The sequence below is a fragment of the Rhincodon typus genome, chromosome 36 (genome assembly GCF_021869965.1).
Source record: "Rhincodon typus isolate 14 chromosome 36, sRhiTyp1.1, whole genome shotgun sequence".
NCBI classification, from domain to species: domain Eukaryota; kingdom Metazoa; phylum Chordata; class Chondrichthyes; order Orectolobiformes; family Rhincodontidae; genus Rhincodon; species Rhincodon typus.
In genome coordinates this window covers 4,294,488-4,320,722 of record NC_063367.1, presented here as the reverse complement: position 1 = coordinate 4,320,722, position 26,235 = coordinate 4,294,488, and the positions used below count along the sequence as shown (strand labels likewise).

The window sequence follows — 26,235 nt, the reverse complement described above, 5'->3', positions numbered from 1 at the left end:
TTGAAGTCAAACTAGTTAGCTGTTTCCTATGTATAAAAGGACATTAAAAATTAAACTGAAGAAAATGAGGTCTAGCGGCATCTATTGAGGCAAACTGTTCATCTTTAGTCCAGAGACTCTTCTAAATTGGCCATTCAACCTTCTAGAATTCTAGGCATATCCTGAGGGATTGATTTGGGTCATGTGTCCTGGTAGATTTTTCTGTTGGATATTATTTCAGTAAAACTCCATCAAAACTTTGTCCTGTATCACCTTTTCAGTTGGTGATGGTGTACAAACAAGTACTAGATGTGCTATCAAACCTAAGAGGCAGCTGAAGAGGTTCTCTGCAAAGCAGAGATCAATCTTACTCAAACTTCTGTTGAACAACTGAAATAGCTATTACCTTATCTTAAAAGATCTTCTATAAGAATAGCCTCCAATATGTGGTCACTCTTTCTGCAGTCTGAGTCTGTCTGAGCAGACTGATTAGCATAACAAATTTAAAGTGTCTTATGCTTCTAAGTTACAATTAGTATAGTTTATCATCTCTAGTACAATGGACTAGGAAAAAAAACTACTTGTATGATACTGCTGTATTTGGTATCAGTTGATGTGTGGACCTCTGCCTTGGATGATGGGTAGGGACAAAAACTAGTTCTTGTGCAGTTGCAATCACAAGCTCTACACTAATGTAGAACAGTTTGAATTTAAACACTGGTATGAAGCCTAAAATGGGTATCAGTAGTTGTTTTTGAGTATGACACTTGAGCAGCTAACTTGGGGAGAAGGGAGGAGTGTGTGTAAGGCACAAAAGCATGACTTAGGATCAACCTCTGATGAGGTTGTTGTGCTATAGAGGTTTGAGAAAGAAGCTGTGAATCAATGGGGATTTTAACATGGTGCAGCCTTGAATCTAAGGTGTTTAGGAAGCTGTTCCTAAAGTAGATCTGAGAACAGGTGATGGATAAGCAGAATAGGGTGCAGGCAGCAACATTTTAGATTTTCCCCAAATAAAGGTGGGAAGCAGCCCAACAGTAACTTAATAGTCCAGTCTAGAAGTGAACAAGGAAAGAATGTAGATGTCAGTGGATGATTGGTTCAGGTGGAAGTGAAATAAGCGGAGTTGATGGGGATAGCATAGCCTTGAGTACAACTTGAGGTTAAATAGGACATGAAAAGCCTCCAGATCCTGAGCCTCCATTGAAAAAGCATAGATTTAGAGCTGGGGATCAGAAACCTACTTGAGGGCATTTAAGTGCCCCCTCCAAACCTGGCCTACTTGCTTTGCCATTAGCAATCAGGCCTTGGACAACAAAATTCCAAACTTTACCTTCTCCCCAATGCTATCACTATACCTCTAGCTCTTAACCTGTAGCTCTGTCCTCTTTTCTAATGACTACTTTATCTGTTTGTTATCCAATTACTCCTCAGTTATGAGCATTGTTGGGAGATTATTCTAGATTTGGCTTCCAAGTAGGCAAGCAGCAATTGAAAATCAATATAGTAAAGTGGCTCCTTTTGGAGGGTTAAGGAGACTACTAGTGAGTTAATAAAATCCAACATGGTAAAGGAGCAAAGATCTAGAACCTCTCTAAAACTTGAAGGTGGCAGTAACATGTTGCTACAACCTCAGTGCCAATACTGGAGCTGACCTCTAGAATGCAAAAGTAGGAAAGTCTGTATTGTGTAAACCTTGCTTGGATTAAGTTTAGAGTAGTCTGGTTCTGGTCTTCAGGCTTAACAGTAATTAAAAGTACTAACAATCTCAATCCTGTCAATATTCCATATTGACTAGTATCTTTCTAGAATAGAATGAGAGCACATTTGGACATCTTTAAAAGATCTAGCTGAAGAAACCTACAAGTTAAACATTGAATTTGAAAAAGAATGAGAGCCAACACCCCAGTTGGAGGAATTTCTCTATCTCTAAGGTTAGTTCAGCAACCTCAATATTCACTTATTCCAACTACTTCCTATTAAGTTGACATTCCTTGTCTTGCAAATGTACTACTTTCAACACAGCTTTTTTTGTGCAATAACCTTTTTTGTGACACCTTCTCAAGTAATTAAGTTGCTCTCCCTTTCTGCCACCTGACTGTCTACTATTCTTAGGATGCTTTGACACTGAATGAAAAAAGACTTTATTGTATCAACTTTTTTGAACCAAAAACTATTTCCAGTTGCAGATGTGCAAACCTGAGGATAGTGCAGTTGTGACAGCACTGCTAATATCTGGGTGATAGGAAGTTGGTACCCCCACACCCCATGCCAATTATTCTTGGGATTAAAAAATAGAACTTTTTAGTTTCACCTGGCTTCTAAAGGTAATAGGTCCAATAGAAATTTCCCCTGCCCCAAGAGGACAGGCATCAAGAGATTTTAGACTTGTACAAAAACCCATCAGTTCTGTTTGTGGTGTACAAAAACCCAACTTCAATGTATTTACTTTGACCTTCCCATTTGGACAGTTTGTCTCTCCTGACAAACTTGCCAGGCTAAGATATGGAGTAAATATCAAACTTCTACTGTGGTGGGGGGGAGAACTGGAATCACAAGGAATGTGATTTGGGTCTTTGAAAATAGCAGCTACAGGGAGTGAAGCATTTGTAGCTGTAGGAAAGACAATGAGGCCCAGAGAATGAATGGCTCCATAAAGAGCTTTTTGGCCTAGTTTAGTCAACCATGTTGAGCAAACAGCCTTAATGTGTCCTTCATGAGTGAACAAATGTTCACCTCCAGAACTTGCTTCACAAGCTACCATCTATCAACTTGTAAGATGGTATTATTGAGCAGTCCATTAGGCCATGGAACTAGGAATTGTTCCTTCTGTGTTCAACAATATGCAGTATGTCTTTATACCCCTCTCCATTGTCTTCAAACAATGTGATATGACTGAAGGAAAAAACATTTATCTCTCTCTGCTTCTGCATACATAAAAGCTATAAGACTGGGAGCTGAAGTAGGCCAGTCAACTCATCAAATTTGATCTATTGTTCAGTGAGATCATTGCTGATTTGATAATCTGCAACTTCAATTCCCTGTCTTCCCATACCCTTTCCTTTCCTGGTTAAGTATCTATCTCAGTCCTGAATAAAAGTAATATCCCAACTTTTCTTTCTCTAGTAAAGAAAAATAAATGGAATGTTGCCTTTTATCCTGTCTTGTATGCTATTCCTATGATTTATGCACAAGTGCAAATCCTTCTGTGCTGTTGCTTTCTGCAGTCATTTCTCCACTTAAATGATGATCAGCTCCATATTCATCCTGTCAAAGAGCATAACCTTACACTTTCCCAATTCTGCCTACTTAACATATCTATCTCTCTGCACCACTTGCATTCCACCAATTTTTGTCATCTTGCAATTGGCTACAATACATTCATTTTCCTCATCCTAAGTCATTGTAAATTGTGGCCCAGCACTGATCCCTGTGGCACTCTGCTGGTAACAGGTTATCATCCTGGAATGCTGCCTTCATACCAACTGTCTGGAGTTGGCTAGTTCTCTATCCATGCTACTATCTACATCCAACAAGATGGACTCAAGTAGCCTAATGGATGGTACATTTCCAGATGCCTTCTGGAAATCCAAATATTACATCCACTGCTTTATTTTCTGCTTTTCTTGTTACCATCAAGACGACTAAAATTTCAGACCATTCCCTTCATGAACCTGTGCTGACTTTGCTTGATTACATGTATCTCAACAGTCTAATACACCCTGTACAATCTTTTCCCAATAACAACTTGGAGCTAACTGGCCAAAAGTTGCCTTTTTCATGTCTGCTTCCTTTTAGAATAAAGCAGTTATGTTGGCAGTTTTCCAATCTTCCAGTATTGTTAAAATAAAAATATTCAACTTACCAGTGTATCCACTATCTCTGTAGCTACTTTTTCATGAGGATGCATCTCATGACCTCAAGGGATGTTTTGATCTTCACTCCCTCTGTGCTCCCCCCAACCCCACATTCTATCCCAAGTCTATCCTTGTGATAAATCAAGACTGAATTTGAATAGAACAGCGTTAAAAACATTTTCTCAATTCCTCAACTGGTTCTTGTGATTGTTTGCAATCACCATAATGTTAAACCCTAAGCTTAGCATCTCCAATTTGTGTTTACTTGCTTCCCTTTCTTGGTCTTGCAGGTGCCTGCCATTATTTGTTTCTCAAGTAACTATGTCTGTTCTAATGTACCAGTTTTCTGGCACACTCTTGTCAATTCCAAAATGACCTGTGTCTCTTGTTTCATCCAGTATTTCAGTAGCTCAGCCTTCAGCCATGTACCCTTAATTACTCAGCAATTTTCTCCTGGTTCCTCACTTCCTTAGAAGCTGTTGTTTTGTTTATGCCTTCTCCTTCCTGCTGATTTTCATCCACATCTCTATTTGTCAAAATATTAATCACCTGCTTTCAGCTATACACTACTCCACAAGAGCAGGTCAGAGGCTGGGAAATCTGCAGCAATTCCATTCCTAACTTCCCCAAAGTTTGTCCACCATCTAATAAAGCACAAGTCATACACTGTACTTCACCAGATAAGTGTAGCTCCAACAACAGACAGCTTGACAATATCCACGATGAAGAAGCCCACTTTGAATGACAAGCCATCTATGGGAGTGGCTATTAAGATGCTGTCTGAGGTACAACAAACATCTCTGAAGTGAACAGTACTGAAATAGCTCACAACTGTGGATGCTGACTGTCTACTGTATTTGGCTGTAATTAAGTGTGGCCTGCTATGACACAATCAGGCAGCACAAGTATTTAACATTATAAGCTGTTCTTAGCAAAGATTGAAGTAAAGATGAGTTGGTGGCCAGCAAGAGTCCAGAAAACCCCCCCCCCAAACTATTTACAGAAGTAAGATCACTATTTTGAGTGGGATATGAACAAAAGCAGGATCAGTTTTATTTACTTGAAGATAGTTAACTGCATTTGAGATCTAATGCTATACCAGTACTAAGCTTCATAAACTCAGCTGTGGTAATCTGACTCCCTCAGCTTCCAGAATTAAAAACATTTTCAAATTAACTTGATGCTTGGTGCAGGAAATATGATCAAACCCACTGTCAAATCCATCTTAAAACCACAACACAGTTGTGAACACCAATTATGCAAACTAGGTTTGTGATCCCAGCAAGTGAATTACCAGATTAAATGACTGCAGCATGAATACTTCAAACTTTCATTGATCCAAAGCCATCTGAAACATTGACAAATAGTCCCTTTGAATATGTCAGCCATGATGGAGGTTTTAGTTTGCAAAAGTCAAACTTGCAAGGTAATGCTTAAATGCCTGTCTACTTGGTCAAGCACCTGAAATATCTTCTCCCAGGCAGAGTAGCTATACTGGACTCAAATGTTATCTCTTTCGCTCTTGGTAACTGTTGCCAGACTGGCTACATTGCTCCAAATACTGAGCCATACAAGAAAAAACTAGATTTAAAAACAGATGTTTTAATAATACTCCTGTGAATCATCATGTATTCAAGGAGCTGTATTGATGCAAGTTGTTTTAAATAGTTAACGTTTCCCATTGAGAAGGGGTTGGCTTGGTGATCTTGAGTCAAAGGCACTACCCAGTTTTTTTTTCTTTGAAGTGGTCTCCATTCAGCAGAATGATCCAAGTGATTTTTTTTCTTTGTTTTCTTCAGATAAACAGATATGACTGCTTACACTGCATGACTATCCAGTAGATGCTGTCTAGAGCTTAGGAACATTGCAATGCCTTTTGCATTCCATGCCCTGTGCCCCTCCACTGACACAAGTTGGGAGGGATGAAGAAAAATGAGCAGGTATGAAAATTGGCAAAACAAAAACTGAGCTGACAACAAACTGTCTTTACACTTGCTGTGCCTCAAATCTAGTCAGCAAGTGGCTAGCTACCTTCTGCTTTTCTCGAAGTCAAGAATCCAAAACTTAAAAGCCTTGTAATATGGTTACAGACCAGAATATGGAGGCCTTCTGTAATAGAAATACAGAATACCATAGCAACAACAGTTAATGGTGTACCAATTAACTCCTGCGTAAATAGCAGCTTAAATTAATTTAATGAGACTATAGGGGATCAGATGAATGACCTATCAGAACTTCAAATGTTTCATTGAAATTGCTTATTGGGCAGGCTTAGAGGACCTGTGGCAGTGGCAATATCTCTGCCTCTGCACTAGGTGGCCTAGATTTGAGGCCCATCTGCTCCAGGGATCCATGGACATCTTGAAAGTTTTAAAAAAAAAAAAAGGAATGCAGACTAGCTGTGATGCAAGTTCACAGAGAATCTCCCAAAGTTATGAATTAATTTTGAGGTGTTTTTTGGCAGCTGCTTTACCTTGTCTCATTGCTGCCTGAATTAAGTGACCATGCTGTCTCTAGTATTGAGTGGATAAATGTAGGCTAGTACAACTGGAGAACTTTAAAATTATACCATATGTTCCTGGTCCACTCTAACATCCTGCAGCTATGCAGTACTCTTACCAGGTTTATGTATAAGTGGCACTTGAACCCACAACTTGCACAAATCTGGCACATTATTTTCAAATCGCCCTCCATCCCTATAAATTTCAAATCCCTGAACTCCTCCAACTAAAGCACCTTGAGCATTCTCAATTTTAAATCAAACTACAGAACTCCACATTACAACCTTCAGGAGTCAAAGTGCCTAATCGGAAGATGAGGTGCTGTGCTTCCAGCTTGCATTGAAGCAGGGCAACACTGGAGCAGGCCTATTAGTGAGAGTGAGGTGATGGATTAAAAAGCAAGCAACTGGAAAACTAGGCTTGTTTGTAGATGAAGTGGATGTGTTTCACAAAGCAGTGATCTAATGTGCATATGGCCTTCTCAAAGCAACCCAGTATAATAACTTAAGTACAAATAAATCACTTCACCTGGAAGGAATGGTTTCTGCTTCAGGTGAAAAAGCAGATATTTCATCCCCTGTAATTGCATGGGAAGATGCTGTGGGAGGGGGTGATTGAGTGTGGAGAATTTTGACACGTCATGGAGGGAACATGCCCTCTGGCATGCTGACTGGGGAGGTGCATTTGGCAGAAATGGAGGGTGATTCTTTCCAACAAACAATCCTGGAGAAACTCGGTAGGTCTGGCAGCATCTGTAGAAAGGAAGTTAACATTGAGTCTAGTATGACTTCAGTCTTTAGATGAGTGAAATTCCTCTGCTTTTTAGAAGCAGAGGAAGAGCAAGGGGTCAGATGGAGAGGCCCAATGCAAAAGATGCAGGTCTTGATGGTCAATGAGAAAGATGTAGAATGGATGTGAGTTAAGGTTAAAGGAGAGAATGGGTCTTAAGAGCAAACTAAAGATACAAGCAAGGCTGTAAAACCTTAATGGCAAGCAGCTGGAGGTCAGGGTTATCCTTGTGGTCAGAAGAGGTGCTCCTCAAAGCAGTCACCTAGTCTGAGTTTCATTTTTGCTAATGATCCCTTGTATGACCTTATGACACGTTTCCAATTTGACTTCCAGGTCACAACCCTGTATCTAAGCTGCATTGTTCTTACAAAGCTACAGTTTAATATTACTACCCTAACTGGCCAGGAGAGGAGCTTGGTGCCCAGTTAGTTGGAGCCCACCATTGTCTTGCTAAGGAAAGCAGGCAATTTGAAGGAGCCAGCAAGATGAAGATGTTGCCACTTGTCACTGAATGCCAAGTCAAGATGCAGTGCTCAACTTTAGGTCCTTAAATTTCAGCATAAAATCAAAACTCTTTTGCCACAAGGTGACCCCAGAGGTACAGTAATGTGCAGCAGTCCCAAATTGGTGAAATAAAATTGCAAAATGACTTAAACATCCACTCAGAGTGGGTTTCCATTTCCTCCCCTTACCCCACCCACAGCATTTTAAATGACCCAGATTTAATTTTGGGCAGTCTGCATTTTAACTCAACTACACACTTACCCATTTGCCTTTTTTCAAAAATCTGATCCACAGATTAAGGAAAAAGTTGGACTTCTACTACCCCTTTGTGGAAAAAGTGCTTCCTGCTATCAACCCAAGCAGCTATCAAAGCTAATACAACACTTTTAAACAGGTAGTTTTTGTTCCAGTATCACTGGAGCACTGAAAATATTTGATAGGTTTGTCTCCCAGCACACAATAGAGCTGAATGGTTGATGGTGGGCACTATTTATTAGATGCATGCTCCAGAACTAGCTGCAGTTTGAGTCTGCCTCCCATAAATAAACACATTCACAGGTTTAGTGGATATATTAAAACTAATATTTCTGTTTAGAACTGAGGCAGAAACCATTCCTTCCAGGTGAAGTGATTTACTTGTACTTGAGTTATTACACTGTTGCTTTGAGAAGGCCTAGTTTTCCAGTTAATGTATCAGATAGTAGGAACTGCAGATGGTGGAGAATCTGAGGCAACAAGGTGTAGAGCTGGATGAACACAGCAGGCCAAACAGCATCAGAGGAGCAGGAAGGCTGACGTTTCAGGCCTAGACCTTTCTTAAGATCTAGGCCTGAAATGTCAGCCTTCCTGCTACTATGATGCTGTTTGGCCTGCTGTATTCACCCAGCTCTATGCTTTGTTGTCTCTAGTTTTCCAGTTGCTTGCTTTTTAATCCACCTCACTCTAATAGGCCTGCTCCACTCTTTCCCTGCTTCAATGCAAGCTGGAAGTACAGCACCTCATCTTCCAATTAGGCACTTTGACTCCTGAAGGTTGTAATGTGGAGGTCTGTAGTTTTGATTAAAATTGAGAATGCTCAAGAAGCTTTAATTGGAGTTCAGGGATTTGAAGTCTGTGGGGATGGAGGGAGATTTTGAAAATGTTTTAAAGTCTATATGCTGCTTGACTCAGCCATAACTAGTATTCTAAACCTTCAAACAAGTGTTTTTCCATCAAGCCCATCTCCTGCATGCCCTGTACAATCGGTCTGAATTGGTTAAATTCTTCCACTCTTAATGGAAGAAGTCAACTATGGTTGACATCTTGCAAGTAGCAGCATAACTCAGTATAGTCATCTGTACAGCATAGAAACAGACCTTTCAGTCCCACTTGTCCATGCTGGCTAAACAAATCTAGTCCTTTTTTGCCAGCATTTGTCCCATATCCCATAAACCCTTCCTATTCATATAGGCATCCAGATGCCTTTCAAATAAATTGCTCCAGCTGGTAGCATTCTTGTTCCACAGGTCTGTGGGTTTGTGTCAAGGCTTTACTTTGTCTTGTTGCTGCCTGAACAAACAAGTGATCATGCTGTCACTAGTACTGAGTGGATAAATGTAGGCTAGTACAACTAGAGAACTCTTAAAATTATACCATATGTTCTTGATCCACTCAAACATCCTGCACCTATGCAGTACTCTTACTTAGTGAACCCATTTGGTACACTAAGTTCCTTTAGGGAAAGAAACTGCCATCCTTAACTGGTCTGGCCTCTATAGGACTCCAGACCCACAGCAATGTGGTTGACTGAACTGTTGCTGGGCATTTAGGGATTGGTAATAAATGTGCCAGCAATGCCCAAATCTCATTACTGAAATAAATGGAATTTTAAAAAAAAAAACAAGTTAAGCTTTAAAAGCAGCTGAGTCTAAAGGGAACAGATGGGTCAAGGGTATATTTGAGGTGAAGACCCTCAGCAGTGCAGCCAGAGGAAAGCCACCAGTTTCAAGATGAGGTTCTATATCAGGAATAAAAATACAGACAAGGGTGAGGGAATTATTGACAAAGCTGTCTATCTTGAGTTAGCCTGAAGATGGCAGTGGGCTGCTGCATTAAGATTTGCCTGTGGTGAAGGTGATCCTACAGTATCTTATGCCTGTGACATGACCTAAAGCCAACTAGTGGTTGGCTTTCCCATTGCCCTTATCTCAACATAAGCCACCCAGGATGGTAACTAAGGGGCTTGCTGTGTCCAAGGGAAAGAACTGAATTGGATTTTCTCAACTTCCTCATCACTGACTCCAGTACTGCTAACAGCCTCAGGGGCTGGTCTAGGATGCTGAATTTCATAAATTCATTTAGAATGACTGCTTCTATAGCTAGTGATAAATCTGAATAAAATTGCACCCATTCCTGTAATCCTGTCCAGTCACTATCTCTCCTGTGGTGCTTCAAATTGACTTCCTGTACTGAATTTTCAGCACTGGCTGAGATTGTGCAAGAAGAAAAAGGTCCTTTCATGACCTCCAGATGTCCCAAAGAACTTCACAGCCAACAAAATGCTTGGGAAGTCTGAGTGAACATTAACAATTTGTGTACAAGTACTCACCCACAAGCCATTTGGAAGCCAATTTTTTTTCCTCATTGTTAATAATGAAGTAAATATTCAGACACTACTCTTGAACAAAAATTGCTGTGCAGGAAATGCCTAGTGATGACAGCCACAACTCATTACAGAAGCAGAGTATGCACTTGGGTCTGATATGACCAGAGCTCCCACCTACTCAATAAGGAGTATCAGCACTCACTTCAGAAACAAGCCCAATTTAAATACTCAGTTATCGCCTCACATTGATACTGACTCAAGTGCCCAAATATGAAAATGAGCATTTTCACTAGACTATGAATGGAAATGGAGAACTCCAGCATATCACTGAGGATCCTTGCTGGTGAGTATGAGAAATAAGACTTTGAACCCCGTGTGGGCTATTCTCCAACACGTCCCTGCCAAATGTTATTGAAACCTCTGCTATTTGAAATCTAACGAAGGGAGAAAAGATGAGAAAGGTGGAAAGTGTAGCAGTCATTAGAATCTGAACTTAGCTGTTCTCACCTCTGTTTTGACGTAGAATCCCACATCTTTGTGGGAGAGAACCTGTTGTTCAATCTGGCACAAAATCTACTTGCTGGCCAGTGAGGAGAAGCACTGGCTCCAGAGAGGAGCCTTGCAATGCTATCTCTTTAGGTTAAATACCAACCATCTCAAGCTGCATCCATTTCCTTTTGAATGTAGGAAAAGGACCAAAGCTCCTCACCAGGAAGCTGTGGAGCAAATACTGATCCCTTGCAAGTGAGTTAGGTCATCAAATCTCTTGTAAGAGACCCTTTCTGCAATAGAGGACAGGTGATCTCCTAGATATTGGAGATATGAATGTTTCATTAAAGAATGAGGGGAGGTTGAAGGGGTAAGAGATGCTGGATTACAGATTGGGGCATGAGGCTGCAGAGGTAAAATGGGTTGGAACTAAAGGAATGCACAACAATGACTAGAATTTAAAATTTGGCTCACTGTCCGCTCAAGCTATTTTGGAACAGTGGTAGTATTCTCACCTCTGGGTGCGGAGATCCTGGTCCTTCGACACTAGACGACCTCTGGGTCTTGGGTTCAAGTGTCAAGTGTTTGAATAACTTTTTTTTTTGGAAAAAAAGTGGGTTGAGTTGTGACTCTAGTCAAACTCTATGAATAAGGAAAGGGTATTTTTGGTTTCACCACTAGGCTTGGATCGGAGTTGACATTAATTTACTAATGAGTTAACTCTTACTCTGGATTAACAAAGCAGGAACTGGGTAGCCAGCAAGTGTGGTAAAAGTGAGTTTTGATAGACTAGAGGTAACAAATGGATCAGGTTTTTGATAGTAATAAGTCAGTGTGCATGCAAGTATGGTTTCAAATATGAAAGCAAGACATGCAAGAATTGAGCATCAAGTCAGACAAAAGACAAACTGCTTGCAGGTTAGTTCAGCTGCAGTTTTGAATGGGTTTGAGGCTGTTTCTTGCCAGGGTCTTCCTGATGTTCAATTGTGGAATTTTCTGTTTCATCTGCCCCACTTAAATGAGGCAAATCCCCAGACTCTGGGGATGGTGCTAGTGATAGACAGACAAGTCACATTGTTACTATCACCATGTATTTTGAATTCTACCCAGTGCACAAGTAACAAACTATGTAAGGGAAAAGAGGCAAGAAATCTCAAATGTGGAAGCTGCATGGGTGGGGGGATGAAATGGAATCACAAGGGTAATTCTACTGAAGTAGACTGGGAATGGTGACAAGCCATGTGACAGTACAGAAAGGTCTAGGATGATAGCATCACAGTTGTAATCAGAATACTATAGGTGACTAACTTGGGTAGTCTGCTGTGGGCAGCACAGAAACCAAACTGGGCCAATTGAGCATGAGAAAGCAAGAATTTGTAATTTCAGACTGAGTTTTGTGATTGAGCACTGGGATGGGACAGACCAGTGGGATTTCAGAGATGATGTATATTAATGCTAGAAGGCACAATGACATTTCAGGGGAAACCAGCCTGAGACACGAAGGGAAAAAATAAGGTAACAAGACAATCTGATCAATAAAAACAATACAAAGTTAATGAGAGTCTGGGGGCAGGGGGAAGAAAGTGAGTGAAAGCAAAAAAAAAAAAAAATTCTTACCTAGTTAGTCTCAATCTGTCGAAGATGGTCAGTGTTGACTAGTCTTGTACAGTTGGGAGGTCCGCAATGTAGGTGGTGGTCTTTTCACAAAGCAACAGGAAGCTTTCCTGATGCCAATGATGTATGAACAGGATGTACATATGTTGGACACGGTCTCTCTGGAAAAGCAGGATCTTGGCTTTAGAAGATCTCAGACTTGTAGCTGTGCTGAAGCTAAGCTAAATTCCAAATTCTCAACATGGTGAGAGTGCTGATGCTTCCTTTTTTTTTTCCTCTGTTAAAGCCAGTGATTTGGCTGATACTAAATAGCCATTAATGTTACTATTTATCCGATTCCAGGGATAGAATCCCTGGCTAGGCCAGCATTATTCTCCATCCCTAATTGCAATGGAGAAGGTGGTGGTGGTGGTGGTGAGCTGCCTTTTTGGACTATTGCAAACCTTCATTTTAAGGACATCCCTAGAATTATTTGGGTGGGAGTTCCAGGATTTTTGCCTAGTGGTGGTAAATTAACAGCAATTTTAGTTCCAAGTCCATACAGTTTATGGTTCGGAGGGGACTTTGCAAGTCAAAAGGAGCCTTGATGAGTTATTGCAGTGAATCTTGTAGATGCTACACAGTTACCACTAAGTGGATGGAATAAATGGCAATACCTCCATTTTCTACAATCCAGCAAGCTTTGCCCTGGAGGGTGTCAAGCTTCTTGGAATGGAGTGCAGCACCAATACTATCACACTCCTGACATCTACCTTGTAGATGGTGGACAGGCCTTGGAGACAGGAGATGAATAACCCCTTGCAGAATTCTTAGCTTTGAAGTTGCTGTTAACTTAACTTGTAACTACACCTTTCTCAAGTTGAGTACTTAAGAAAATGTTTCCTCCTTCCAAGAACAAACATAACACTGGGCAGCAAGACCAACTTTGGAATAAATGTTGGAAATTGAAATGGTCAAATGATCAAAAGATAGGACATTTTAATTAGAACCCTTCACATCCTTGCCTGTCTTGAACAAGAGTGCCTTGTTTTAAAGGGACCCCTAGTTCTGTTTTCTTCACTAGGAAACATCCTGTTTGTATCCACCTTGAATGCCCCTGAGGATCTTCTGTTTTAATGGAATCACCTCATTATTTTTAAACTCCCAATGTATCTATCATTCATTCTATCCTCCTCGAATAATTCCCTCCACTCAGTCTAGTTTAGATTAATCACTTAAGTCCACTGTATTATAGTCAAAATAGGAATCACCATTAGTGTTTGTAAAATTATTGAGCACAAATCAGAAATAACAAGTGAATTTGTCTTAATGGTGTGATTATTCTTTCTGAAATATGTTCAGATATTTCATACCCACCAGATGAGGCCTTGCTTTAAGATCACACAAAGTATCCCATACAACACATCACTGTCAGTGCTATGAAGTGGCCAATCCCAGCTAAGGCTTAAACCCAAAACATTGACTCAAATGTCACTTGAGCTAAGATAACTCCAGTCCTCCTTGTCTTATTTCATGAGACTTCATGTTGTGACAATTGACCAAATTAGTAGGTATAAAATACAGAAAGCAAAATCTACCACTATCTACTTTTTCCACTTGACCATTTTTCCAAAAGTAGCATTAAATTTACTCCAAGCCAAACAGGAATAAAACCACTGAATTGTTAAAGGTGCTGTATAAATGCAAGTTAATTAGTGAAGTATGTGAGCACAATGGTGGTAGTAGCCTTTTATCTAGATTGGCATCATGACCAGGGTGAATGTGTAGTGCTGATTCTGAACTATGCAGGTGATTCTGACGTGGCAAAAACCCACCTGTTCTGATCCCCAGCACTTGTTTCTCTCATGCAAAAACAAATTTTAGACTCTTCTGAAAAAAGGCCAAATGTCTGGGTAAAACCTCTGGCCAAGTGGTAATAACATGTATTTCAAGGTTGTACTTCACACTGGCTACTATTGAACCTCAAATTTATTAATGCTGGCAGTCAGTAACAAGCTAGCTCCTTTTTTGACAGCACCTTTCTCTGAAGGCATGACCAGCAGATATGCAGATTCAACACAGATTTTTTTCCTCAGGCCCCTCTTACTTTTCCTGGCTAGTGGCTTATATTCAAGTGAAATAACTGAAGTATGTTAATGGACTATTCTCACTTTAAGCACTTGCATGGTGCAAGGTGCTTTATTAGAGCAGTGGCTACTCCTTTGGATTTGAAGGGTTCTAGATAAATGAGGTGCACAAGTTTAATCCTCTCAAGGCACAAGTAGCTAATCCCTGACTGCATGCTTAGCTGCAATGGAGTCCATTCCACTGTTAAACTTCTCAGACTGTCAGACTCCATTTTCTGAACTGTGGGTTGCAGTTAATAGGCAATTGTGCCAAAATTAGTGCATTGTTCTCAACTAGCCAAAGATTCTACAAATACCCCCCTCTCAAGACCAATAGGCACCATCGTGTCTTACAACATTACCTTTGGACAGCAATCAACTCCATCCCAGAATATCTCTGTAGGAGTTCCTCAGTGTCCATAAGCCTGAACATCTTTGACCATTTCATTTTTCCCTCCATTTTAAGGTCAGAAATGGAAAACTATATTTTCACAAGTTTTAGTACTCAGCAGGACTATTTAGATACTGAACGAGATCAGGACAAGATTCAGGCTTGGTGATTAAATTGCAGGAAATGTTTACACAACGTATACCAAGCACTGACACTCACCAACAAGAGGAACTAACTATCTCTCCTTGACGTCTGAAGTATTATCAAACTCTGCCCTTTCACTTTGCCTTTTAATGGGCTCTACATCCAATTCAATAATTGGAAACGTGATAGGGTGAATAAAACTGGTTGTCTGAGCTAAGGTTCTTTTGATGCAGTGGTAGTATCCTTCTCTCTTAACTAGAGGCACAAGTTCAATTCACTTGCTGTCATATGTAATATTTTCTGAAGAGGTTAACGAGAAAAATAGGGTTGTATATGATTGCACTTCTGGATTATAAAATGAAATCCTGGTGGTTTATCATTGAACACAAGCTGAATTAGACTACCTTATAATTACTGAGCTAGAGCAGATCAGAGGCTGGAAATTCTGTAATGACTAACTCACCACCTGAATCTCCCAAGGCACAGGGCAGGAGTGTAATGGAACACTTCCTTGTTGAGGCTATGCAATGTACTCAAGGGGCAAGAACCTGTGATTTCTGCCCTGGTCCTCCTTTAGTTGAATTAGTGCAGCTCTAACAATACTCAAACCCAATACAATTCAGGCCAAATCCAATCACTTGATAAGCACCCCATCCACCAATTTTTGACATTTACTTCTTCCTCACTTGTTCAGTGGTGCAATGCAGCAACTCTACAAGCCTTCCTTTGACAGCTTCTTCCAAACCCCCAATACCCACCCTCTAGAAGGGTGAGGATAAACAAGTATGTGAGAACACTACCCCTGCAAGTTTCCCTCTAAGACACGCTCACCATCCTTACTGGGAAGGATCTTCCCAGTCATTGTGACATTGGGTCAAAATCCTGGAATTTGCTCCCTAACAGCATTCTGCATCTATGTCCAGAATATGGACTGCAACAATTCAAGAAGGCAGCTCATCACCACCTTCAAGGGGGACTAGGGACAGGCACTAAATGTCTTCCAGCCTGCAACACCCCTTTTCTCCACGAAATAACGGTTACTTTGTGTTGCTTTACTTTAACTAGACCACTCAGTTTGTGTCTTCTATGCGTGGTGCTCTTAAAGGTATTCAATGCCACCTCTAGTTAATACAAACAGAAGACACTGGTGAAACTCAGCAGGTCTTGCAGCATCTGTGGAGAGAGAAACAGAATTATGTTTCCAGGCACATAACTTCTTCAAACCAGGCGAATAGGAATTTGATCGGGGATTTCAAGGTGAGAGGGGTTTTGTTTTAAAGAAGACGAGGCGCTATTCTTTTACACGGAGAGTGGTTTGTGTGGAATAAACGTCTGAGGAATTGGTGGATGCGGGCACAGTCATAACGTTTAAAAGACAGAGTACGTGCATTGGAAAGGTTTGGAGAAATATGGGCCAGGAACAGACAGGTGGGACCAGTTTAATTTGGGATTAAGTTTGGTATAGGCTGGTTGGACCGAAGGTTCTGTTTCCATGTTGTGTGACTGTGCTTTCAAGTCAGTTTTTGTTTTAGTGGCACGAGATTGAGAGAATCAATGCTGATATTACAAATGTAACTTTCCAAAGTGAGGGACCTGAACCCTTTATCTTTACCCAGATTGCTCAAAAGCTACATATTTAAATAAAAGTCAATTTTAAAATATTAAATTCACTGTAGGGGCGCTTCGTTCAATGGGGACACTTGCTCACTGCAACGAGTTAACGTCTGGTGAATAAGTGGAGGAACGACAAACCAACAGAACCCTGTTACTATTATTTATGTTGCCGTATACCAAGAAGCAGGTTCAAAAACACTTCCAACCAAACTAGGAATACATCAGACTTGGAGTCTGAGCAGCTTCTTAAATCTAATCTCGTATTTTAAAAACTAGCTTTTATTTTAATATTAAGCGGTTGGCTGTGTGCGAAAGAGGCTCACGTCCCCTGAACTTAACGAACAGCATTCGAGAAATTATGAACGATTAAAAACAAGACAGTGGCTTCAGCAGCATTGAATTTTACAAGGTGCCCTCCCCCTGCTTTGCAATTCCCAAACAAGGTCACTTCTCAAGCAGCGTCAGATTGGACTCGAAACCCTTACGCTGTTTCTCTCTCCATGGAGACTGCCAGACCTTCTGAGCACTTTGTCTTTATGTAAGGCTATTTGTGTTTTGATTTGTTAACGTGTTTACAAATTTACGATTCAAGCCCTTGGGGAATGAAGATCCAAGTTGGCAAGCGGGAGACTGTCAGCTCCTTGGGTATTTTTTGAGTTTAAAATATGGAGCCGGTCCCAGAGCGGTGTTCGTGCACTTTTTTTTAAAAGAAAAAGTCGATCTCCTTTCTCAGGAGACCCAGACCGCTCAGCAGCTTCGAATCCTCTAACTGTTCAACCTTCCTGCTACCACTAATAATAAATATTATTCATCGCCTATAGGTCGAAAGTTCGATAAACACCGTAAGATCACTGGATTCACTGTTTTTGGAGGGGCAGAGAACACCGGAGTATAAATAAAATTGAAGCAAGATTACAATTGGGTCAATAAAGTCTGGGCTCCACCCCTTCCCCGCCCTGAACTCGATACAGTCAACACTGGCCCTGGAGCTTTTCATTGGTGGATACTGTTTTCACCCTTAAATTTGTGACAAGAACCAGGACACTTCAAAATTCGCCGAATCCACGCGGCCCTTCGCATTTAGGAGTTCGGTACCCAAAATACTGTAGTGGCTCCCCGGGGTGACTCAACTAGGGCTTTCGGCTTCCTCTTTCTTTCTTTCGGAGGCTGGAAGAAACTGGATTTATTGCTGTCATTTCAGTTTCAGACGAGCGGGAAATCCAGTGAGTGACTCCGAGCAGGAGGATACCCAATCTCCACGGGTGACGCTAGGCGGATCCGTCTCTCCCCGCGTGAGAGTGACAGCGGACAGGTCTCTCTTTCCACTCTTTCCCCACCACCACCCCACCCTTCCTCCGACCTCCCGGGGAGGATGGCACCCAGCGGGACACCTGTCTCAGTGCCCCCACGCGGGTGAGATTAATTCCAGAGGGAACATCCTCGTTTGTCTTTCCCCGCGGGAGAGGGTGACTCCGGGCAGGACTCCTGTCCCAGTTCCCCAGGGTTGAGTGTGATTCAGGTGAGGGTGAGGGTGACAGCAGGCAGGATTCCTCCTCCTTCCCTTTCCACCCCACACCCAAACCCCGATGAGGGTGACTCCACAGCTGGGGCTCTCCCCAGGGACCCCTCACCCCAGGAGAGAGTAATTCCGGGTGGGAATTCCCCGTCTCTTTGTTACAACCCCATTCCGCGCGTGAGGGAATCCCCGCCCCGTTATGTGAGCCTCCATTGTGACGCAGCCGTCCCAACCTCCGAGGGGGCAGGAGCCAATCAGCTCCTTATGGCACCAACCAATCAGGAATGGGAAGGCGGCGACAGCGTGTCGGTAGTTACCAGTAGGAAGTACGAGGCGGGGCGTGCGTCAGGGGAGCGGCCTGTGATGTGGGGCGGGGCTATACCGTGTTTACTCCGCGGGAGCGAGCTAGGAGGCCGCAGACCCCGGAGTCGCGGGGAGGAGGAGGACTGGTTGCTGCCTGTGGATGTACTAACCCAAGGCAGTGGGGGCGGGTAGGAAGAGATTCACTACCTAAGGATACTCACCCACCGGGAAGGTGGTAGTGGTGGTTGTAGTGGTGGTTAACTGCCAGGGCACACAGTCGGGGAAGGTGGTGGTGGCACGGGGCCGGGAACGAATGAAACATCATACCCCCCCCCTTCTCTTCCTCATTGTCTGTCCCCGGGAGCTGAGGCCGGTGGAGGGCTGGTTCGTCGCTGGTTCCACGACCTGGAAAGTTGCTGCAGGCTTTTGTTACACATTCCGGGATCGGAGACACTCCCGCTGGCGGCCAGGGGTGAGGGAGTGGAGAGGGTCTGCGGGGTTGGGTGGGTGGAGAAGAAGAGTGGAGGCGGCTCTCCAACACGGGAGGGGGGTGTCGGAAGGCACAAGGGGAGGTGGAGCCTAAATCCGATCAAGTCCCTCCCTCTTACCCCCTCCCCTCCCCACAAAGCGGCTCCGAGAATCCGACACAACAAAATGGCCCGGAGACTGCGCAGCTTCCCTTCCGCCTCGCTCCCCTCTCCAGCTACACGAGAGCGGGCAGCCCCTCTCCCTCCGTGCCGCTACTCCCCACCGAGCAGATTATAAATAGTAAGCTGATGGCCAGAGAGAGAGCAACACCGCCCTCTCCTCACCTTCCCTCCCCGAGAAGAGGCAACCCCGGTTGGGGGGCGGCTTCAGGAGCACGGTGTGTTTTCCCCCCCCTTCCCCAGGGGGATAGTGGGTGAAGTCGAACGCTGCCCCTGGCTCGCAGCGGCAGCCGCCCCAAACCCAGCCCTTCCCCAGGCTCAGGAAGCACTCGCCAAGGCCGGGGAGCTCTTCCCCCCACCCCCTTCCTAAGCACACACACACATTCCCCTCTTTTCGCCCCCCCCCCCCTCCCCCAAGTGAACAGACTCTTTCCTTTCTCCAGCCCGTACCCCTTGTGCAAAACAGAAAAAACCATTCAGAAAACGAAAGCATCTACAAACAACACAGAATCAGAGGGTTCGCTCACCCACAAACTCCCAGCTGCTCTCCCTCCCCTCCGCTCTCACAGGCAAACCGAGAATGGATACACCCCCTCTCATTAACATAGGCCCCGGGGAGGGAGGGGACTGAAAGAGCGTCACTGCTTTAAACTCAACCCCGCCAACAACTGTCTGACTCCGAGAAACTGAAGTTTCCCTCTTCCCGTCCCCGTCACCCTCAGCCCTCCCTACTCAGCGGGGCGGGGACCCTGCCTGGCCGCATTCCGGAGCTTCTTTCTTCCAATGCATTGCAGATGTCAGTTTCAAGAAGAAATCTCAAAATCCGCCCCCCCACCAAACACAATGTTCACGGCCGCTGTGTGGTCGTGTTAGGAAGTCCAGTCACTAATTTGCGGACAGCAAGCTCCCATCGGCGGCTAACTGACCCTCTGACCCATTCATGTAGGTGCTGCAGTCAATAACTGGCCCGTACCTACTGCAATGAGACTCGATCGAACCCATATTCGTTTGATTCGGAGACATATGCTATGCCCTTGAAGTAGACAAAATTCTACCCTTTGAGTCACCAATGCAGGACAAATGAGCGTTTTCCACACTACATATGTTACAGAGATAGAAAGACAAAAATAGTCTGCTGTGCTGTGAACAGTTTTCATCTCTAATCTGGGGTATACATGCATTGGAGGCAATTCAGAGAAGGTTTACTCCACTGCTTCCTGGCATGAGAGCATTAGTCTTCCAAGAATGGTGGGTCTTTTGGGCCTACACACGTTGGAATTTGGAAGAATCTGATTTTATTGAAATATAAAATTCTGTAGATATGTTTTCCCTCATAGAGGTACTTAGAACTAGGGGACACAGTTTCAAAATAAGGAGTCTCCTGTTTAAGACAGATGAGGAGGAATTTCTTGAGGGTCAATAGTGTGTGGGATTTTCTGTCTCAGAGTGTGTTAGGCAGACCTTTGATAGACAAGGGAGTTCAGAAAGCACAGAATTAGGATTGGAGTTGAGGTCACAATCAAGTCAGCCATGGTTTTATTTGACTAGTGGAGCAGGCTTGAAGGGCCAAATGGCCTGCTCTTACTTCTATTTCATAAGACAATGGAGAACATCATTGTTCTTTGGAACTGTGATTGGATCACTGCCGTCCAACTCAAAGCACAAACTGAGCCCTGATTTATTGCTACCTCTGATGGTGCAGCACTCCCTCAGTACTGCTTTCGAATGTCAGTGTGAGGTCCAGTTTCTGAAGTGAGACTGGTACCCATGCCCATCTGAAGCTGAAGTGTTACCCCCTTAAGTCACCTTGGAAAATGGCCCATTTCTACTCTGTGGATTCTGGGCGCGTATGTTAGTATGTAATCCTAGAGACAGAAATCCTACAGACTACGTCATCTGGTTTACACCACTGCACCTGAATGCACTGGCTGTTGCGCTTTAATGTTTTATTTATATTTACAACTAATCTGTCCTGAGTGCCCATGTCTCATTTACAGTCTACTTTGGTATATAGGAATGTCACTGTGCACAATCTACTCAGGGTTGGAGTGTGTGCAGCAGGTTTTTTCCTGACTCAACTCATGTTTCAGCTGACCTGGAGTGCAGGCAATTATTGGTCTTAACACTAGGTGCAAAAATGCAATGTCTTCCTCTTCCCAGTCATACAAATCATCTCCATGGATGAATCACATTCCATTTTTCAGGAGAAACAATCTGGTTATGCAATCCCAAGCATTCCTGATGTTAATTACTCCACTATTGGAGGCCCCACCTTCAGCTTCCTGGACCCAAAGCTCTGGAATGCCCTCTCTAAAGAAGCGCACTTCCGTATCTTGTTTTCCTCCTTTAAGAGTTAGGGTGGGGTGTGGTGGGAACATAGCACTAACATTACGGGGCAAGTAATCCATGAGCCTTGGCCAATAGGGACATGGGTTAAAATCCCATCATGGGAGCTGGTGGAATTTAAAGTCAATGAGTAAATTTGGAACATATTATTTTCAGTAACAGTGGCCATCAAACTACCATTGTTGTAAAAACATATTGGGTTCAGGAATGTCCTTTAGGGAAGGAAACTGCTGTCCTTACCTGCTCTGGCCTGCATGTGACTCCAGTTCGAAAGGTTGATTCAACTGCCCTCTGAAATGTCCCAGCAGGCCATTCAGTTAAAGGGAAAATAGGATTGGTCAACAAATGTTGGTCTTGCCAGTGACATCCACATCCCGTAAATAAATTTAAAAAGACACTTCTTAAAATCAGCTCTTTGACCAAGCTTTTGGCCATCTGATCTAATATGTGGCACAGTGTTGTATTTTGTTTTATAATGTGCCTGTGAAGTACCTTGTGATGTTTAATTATGTTAAAGATGCTATATAAATATACATGATTGTTGTTGCTGTGGAGATGGTTGAAAACTAGTAAACACACAAGGAAGTTCTGTATTCCAAAGTTACATGTGCCCTGCATGTATAAAAGCACTTTAACATGCTTCATTATCTTAACAGAGATGTGTAAATGCAAATGTAAGTAAGTAAAGCTTTTGAATGAGCCCAAATGACTGACAAGTTGAACTGTATTTCCAACTGAAAATGTAAAAATTCAGTATAAAATTAAAACGAACCAGAAGAAAAAGTAAATAATTCTCAAAGGAATATTCTGTTTTAATAACAGAATTGTCTGGGTGTTACCAAATTCCTTGTAAACATGTTCTCTGGAGCCTATGGCATGGTTGGAAACACTCACTAATTCCACAAAAGTCCATATTATTCTCCCAGCTTCCCTATCTTTGTAACCTCGAACCTCTTCTCCTCAGCCCCAAATTCCCAAACTACTTGGATTAGGCTCCATTTTATGGTTTTATAGTCTAATCCAAGTAGTGGGTCCATTACAGTGTCCCAGTCCAACGCTGCAAATGGGATCAACTGGGGCAGACCAGCTTGTGATCTGTTTTAATGATCAGGAGTAAGCAGGATCAGAGTGAATAACACCAGCTCAACGCAGCCACTATGACTTGTTTGGGAAACAACAATGAAATACAGGTTGTGGGGAGAACGATGTGATCCAAAGGCCTGCATCAAAAATGCAATTGAGTGAAGAAAATTAACCACAATAGTTAATAATCATCAGCAACATAAATAACTCACCAAGTTCCATTTACCCATAATGTCGCTGACCTACACTTGCTCCCAGTTAAGCAATGTTTTGGTTTTAAAATTCATGCCCTTGTTTCTTAATCCCGCCATTGCCTCTCCTTCATCCCATCTCTGTAATTCTGAAACTCCCTCAGATATGTGTTTATCTAATCCTGGCCTCCAAGCATTTCTGGTTTACAATTTGCAGTCTGGACTCTTAAGCTCTTGAATTTCTTCCCTAAACCTTTCTATTTGGTTCTCCTCATTAGATAATCCTTAGGGCCTTGCATAGACCAAGCTTTGGGCCATCTGGTCTGATATGGCTCAATGTCAATTTGCTCATAACACTTCTATCCAGCACTTCGGGATGTTTTAATAAATTAAAAGTACCAACTCACTTAGGGGAGACATGGGTCTAGTGGCAAATCACTGGACTAGTAATTTGAAGAACACAGTTAATGCATTTGGGATGCAGGTTTAAATCCCATCTCAGTAGCTAGAACAAAGCCAGTCTCAGTAATAGTGACCATGAAACTACCATCTACGATTGTTAAAAATCCATCTAGTTCATGAATGCCCTTTGAGGATGAAAATCTGCCATCCTTACTTGGTCTGGCCTATATGTGTACTATTTTGATTTGATTTGATTTGATTTATTATTGTCACATAGATACAGTGAAAAGTTTTGTTTTCTGTGTAGTACAGGCAGATCATACCATACAAAGTGCAATAGAACACAATGAATGTTATGGGTGCGGAGAAGGTGCACAGATAGTGAACATTAAATTTAAACTTTGAGAGGTCCATTTAGAAATCTAATAACAGTGGGGAAGAAGCTGTTCTTGAATCTATTCATGCACATATACAAACGTTTATATCTTCTGCCCAATGGAAGAGGGTGGAACAGAATACAACTGGGAGGGGAGGAGTCTTTGATTAAGTTGGTTACTTTCCTGATGCAGCTAGAAATATAATGGAGTCAATGGATGGAAGGCTGGTTTGCATGATAGACTAGGCAGAGTTCAGGAGTCTCTGTAGTTTCTTGCAGTCTTGGGAAGAGCAGTTGCCAAACCAAACTGTGTTGGATCAGGATAGAATACTTTCTAAACTGAATCTATAAAAATTGGTAAGAGTCCTTGTGGACATGCAAAATTTCCTTAGCCTCCTGAGGAGGTAGAGATATTGTTGTGCTTTCCTAACCATTGCATCGACATAGGTGGACCAGGACAGATGGTTGGTGATGATCACTCCCAGGAACTTGACGCTCTTAGCACCATTGACACAGACAGATCCTTGCCCTCCACTCTGCTTCCTAAAGTCAATGACAAGCTCCTTTGTTTTGTTGATGTTGATGAAGAGATTGTTGTCTTGTGGTTAACTTGTAAGGACATTGGCATTATTCAGTCTGAGGGCAATTAGGGATGGGCAAAGAACTTGTTACAATGTCAACATCATCAAAAGAATTTTTTAAAAAGTACAAGTTGTTGTTTAATCATAAAGGATCGTTATTAGATAAACTAGTAATAATCAACCAAAGTAATATATATTTATCAATGTAAACTTTCTGTATGTCGGTCACAATTTGAAGCATCCACAGTATCTCTTTTCATTTGAACTTCCTAGCTTGAAAGTGGTTACAATCATCTTGAAGTTCCTATCTCTAGTTGTAATCTTAACAGCCATGTTAACAGGTAAACATTACAACACAGAATAAAAGGGACAGTGGCAGCAAGGATTATGAAGTCAGCTGAGTGACAAGAAACCACAAGCAGTGGTGAATAGTTATTCTTCAGTCTGAGGGAAGGCATAGAGTGCGATAATAAATAAAAACTCAGAACTCAGAACAGTTCTGAACAGTTACTCAGAACTCAGAAGTTACAAAAACATACTTCATTAAAATTTCTTATTCTAGTTGAGAAGGTGCAAGTACTTTCAATACAACTTTTATCACCCAGGCATCAAGTGGGAATTCAATGGTTTGCACTGGAAACCATTATAAAAGTGGCAGATTCAGACTGCCTAGTGCTTTGAAAACTCTAAAACTGACAAAAGATCATTGATGCTAAAATAAAACTGACAGGTCTGAAGAAGGGCCACTGCACCTGAAACGTTAACTCTGCTTTCTCTCCACAGATGCTGCCAAACTTGCTGAGCTTTTTCAGCATTTTTTTTTGTCCAAGATATACAGTGGGGTTCCCCCTTAATGGCTGAAACCTGGGTGTACAGGACACGATTTCAACATTTGCAAATGACACTAAGCTTGGAAGTAATATGAACTGTGAGGAGTATTGTGATAGACTTCAACAGGCCACAATTGGTGGAAAATGTGGCAAATGACATTTAATGCAGAGAAGTATGAAGTGATTCATTTTAGTTAGAAGAATGAGTAAAGACAATATCATATAAATACATTTGGAAAATATGATTTTAATGGAGATGCTGGAATAAAAGAATCTGGACGTTTCTGGGCACACATTGATGAAAATAGTGGGGTAGGTTGACAAAGTTTGATTTAGAAAGCTGTGCAAAATCCTGGCCTTTATAAATAGAGGTTTAGAGCACAAAAGCAAGAAAGTTGAGATAAGCCTTTATAAGACACTGGTCCAACCTCAACTGGGATATAGTATACAATTTTGAGCACCACATTTTATCAAATAAATGAACGGAGGGTGAAGATAGATTTAGGAGAATGGGTTTTGTGATGACCAAGCATCTTCAATAATGTGGACAGAGTGGAGAAATTGGGTCTGTCCCACTCTGAGAAGGTTGCTAGAAACATTCCTAATCATCAGGGGTCCAAACAGAATTGATGGGAGTGGTTTACCACTGATGGAAGAATCAAGAACCAGAGGACACTGATGTAAGGCGATTTACAAGTGAAGCAATTAAGTGGGAGAAAACTATTTTTACACCACCTGCGAATCGGATCTGGAATGCTCTGCCTGTGAGTGTCGAAAGGAAGCTGAATATTGGATATGCACCTTAAGAAGCAAACTAATACGGGGCTATGAGAATAGGAGAGAGTGAGAGAAACTGATTTTTGCTCTGGCAGGGAGCTAGTGCAGTGACAATGGGCCGAAATACCTCCTTCGCTGTACCTGTTCTGTGATTTGTTAACACGCTTCCACGTGTAAATCTACAAATTATATTTCCAAAAGGACCAGCAAGTTAAAAACAATATGATGAATATAAAACAAAAATCATTTTGCACACGTACCATCTATAACGACCCACATCTTGTGGCTTACCAACAGAATAGTAACAGTTCGGTACGTAGGAAATGTGGAATTTAAAAAAAAACTTACATGACCAGGAAAAGATATCAATGAGGAAGGACTTCCATGGGAGGAAAAAAAATGAATGAAAACTGAGTAGATTGGGAAGCCCACCAATAGGAACAAGGCATTAGCTGAGCCAATCAAGTCGCTGAAAACACAGTCATGTTAGTTTCAATCTCAATTTTCCCCCAATTGAAATGTATCAAGAAAAATGAGCTTTTCTGAACCCCCCCCCCCCCTCCCCACTCCCCCCCGCCATCTCAACTCCCTTCATTATATTGGTTGTTTTTT

At 42.2% G+C, this 26,235-nt stretch overlaps 1 protein-coding gene and 1 long non-coding RNA gene across 8 annotated transcripts in view; one reads left to right on the top strand and one right to left on the bottom strand.

The window, feature by feature from the left end:
- Window positions 1-19,645, bottom strand: part of sin3aa (SIN3 transcription regulator family member Aa) — a 121,469-nt gene extending 101,824 nt beyond the window's left edge. For 6 of the 7 annotated variants that reach the window (XM_048617003.1, XM_048617005.1, XM_048617002.1 and 3 more), the window contains exons 1-2: window positions 19,565-19,645; window positions 12,321-12,478 (exon numbers count right to left, since the gene is read on the bottom strand). The gene's annotated coding sequence lies outside the window, so the exon portion shown is untranslated. Of the gene's footprint in view, window positions 1-12,320; window positions 12,479-18,611; window positions 18,930-19,564 lie in introns of those variants that run through there. The other variant, XM_048617001.1, reaches the window with a different exon arrangement.
- Window positions 5,423-17,489, top strand: LOC125487070. Its single transcript, XR_007265635.1, has 3 exons — window positions 5,423-5,776; window positions 7,925-8,024; window positions 17,393-17,489. It is a non-coding gene; the product is annotated as an uncharacterized LOC125487070 (long non-coding RNA).
- Window positions 19,646-26,235: the final 6,590 nt, after the last annotated feature.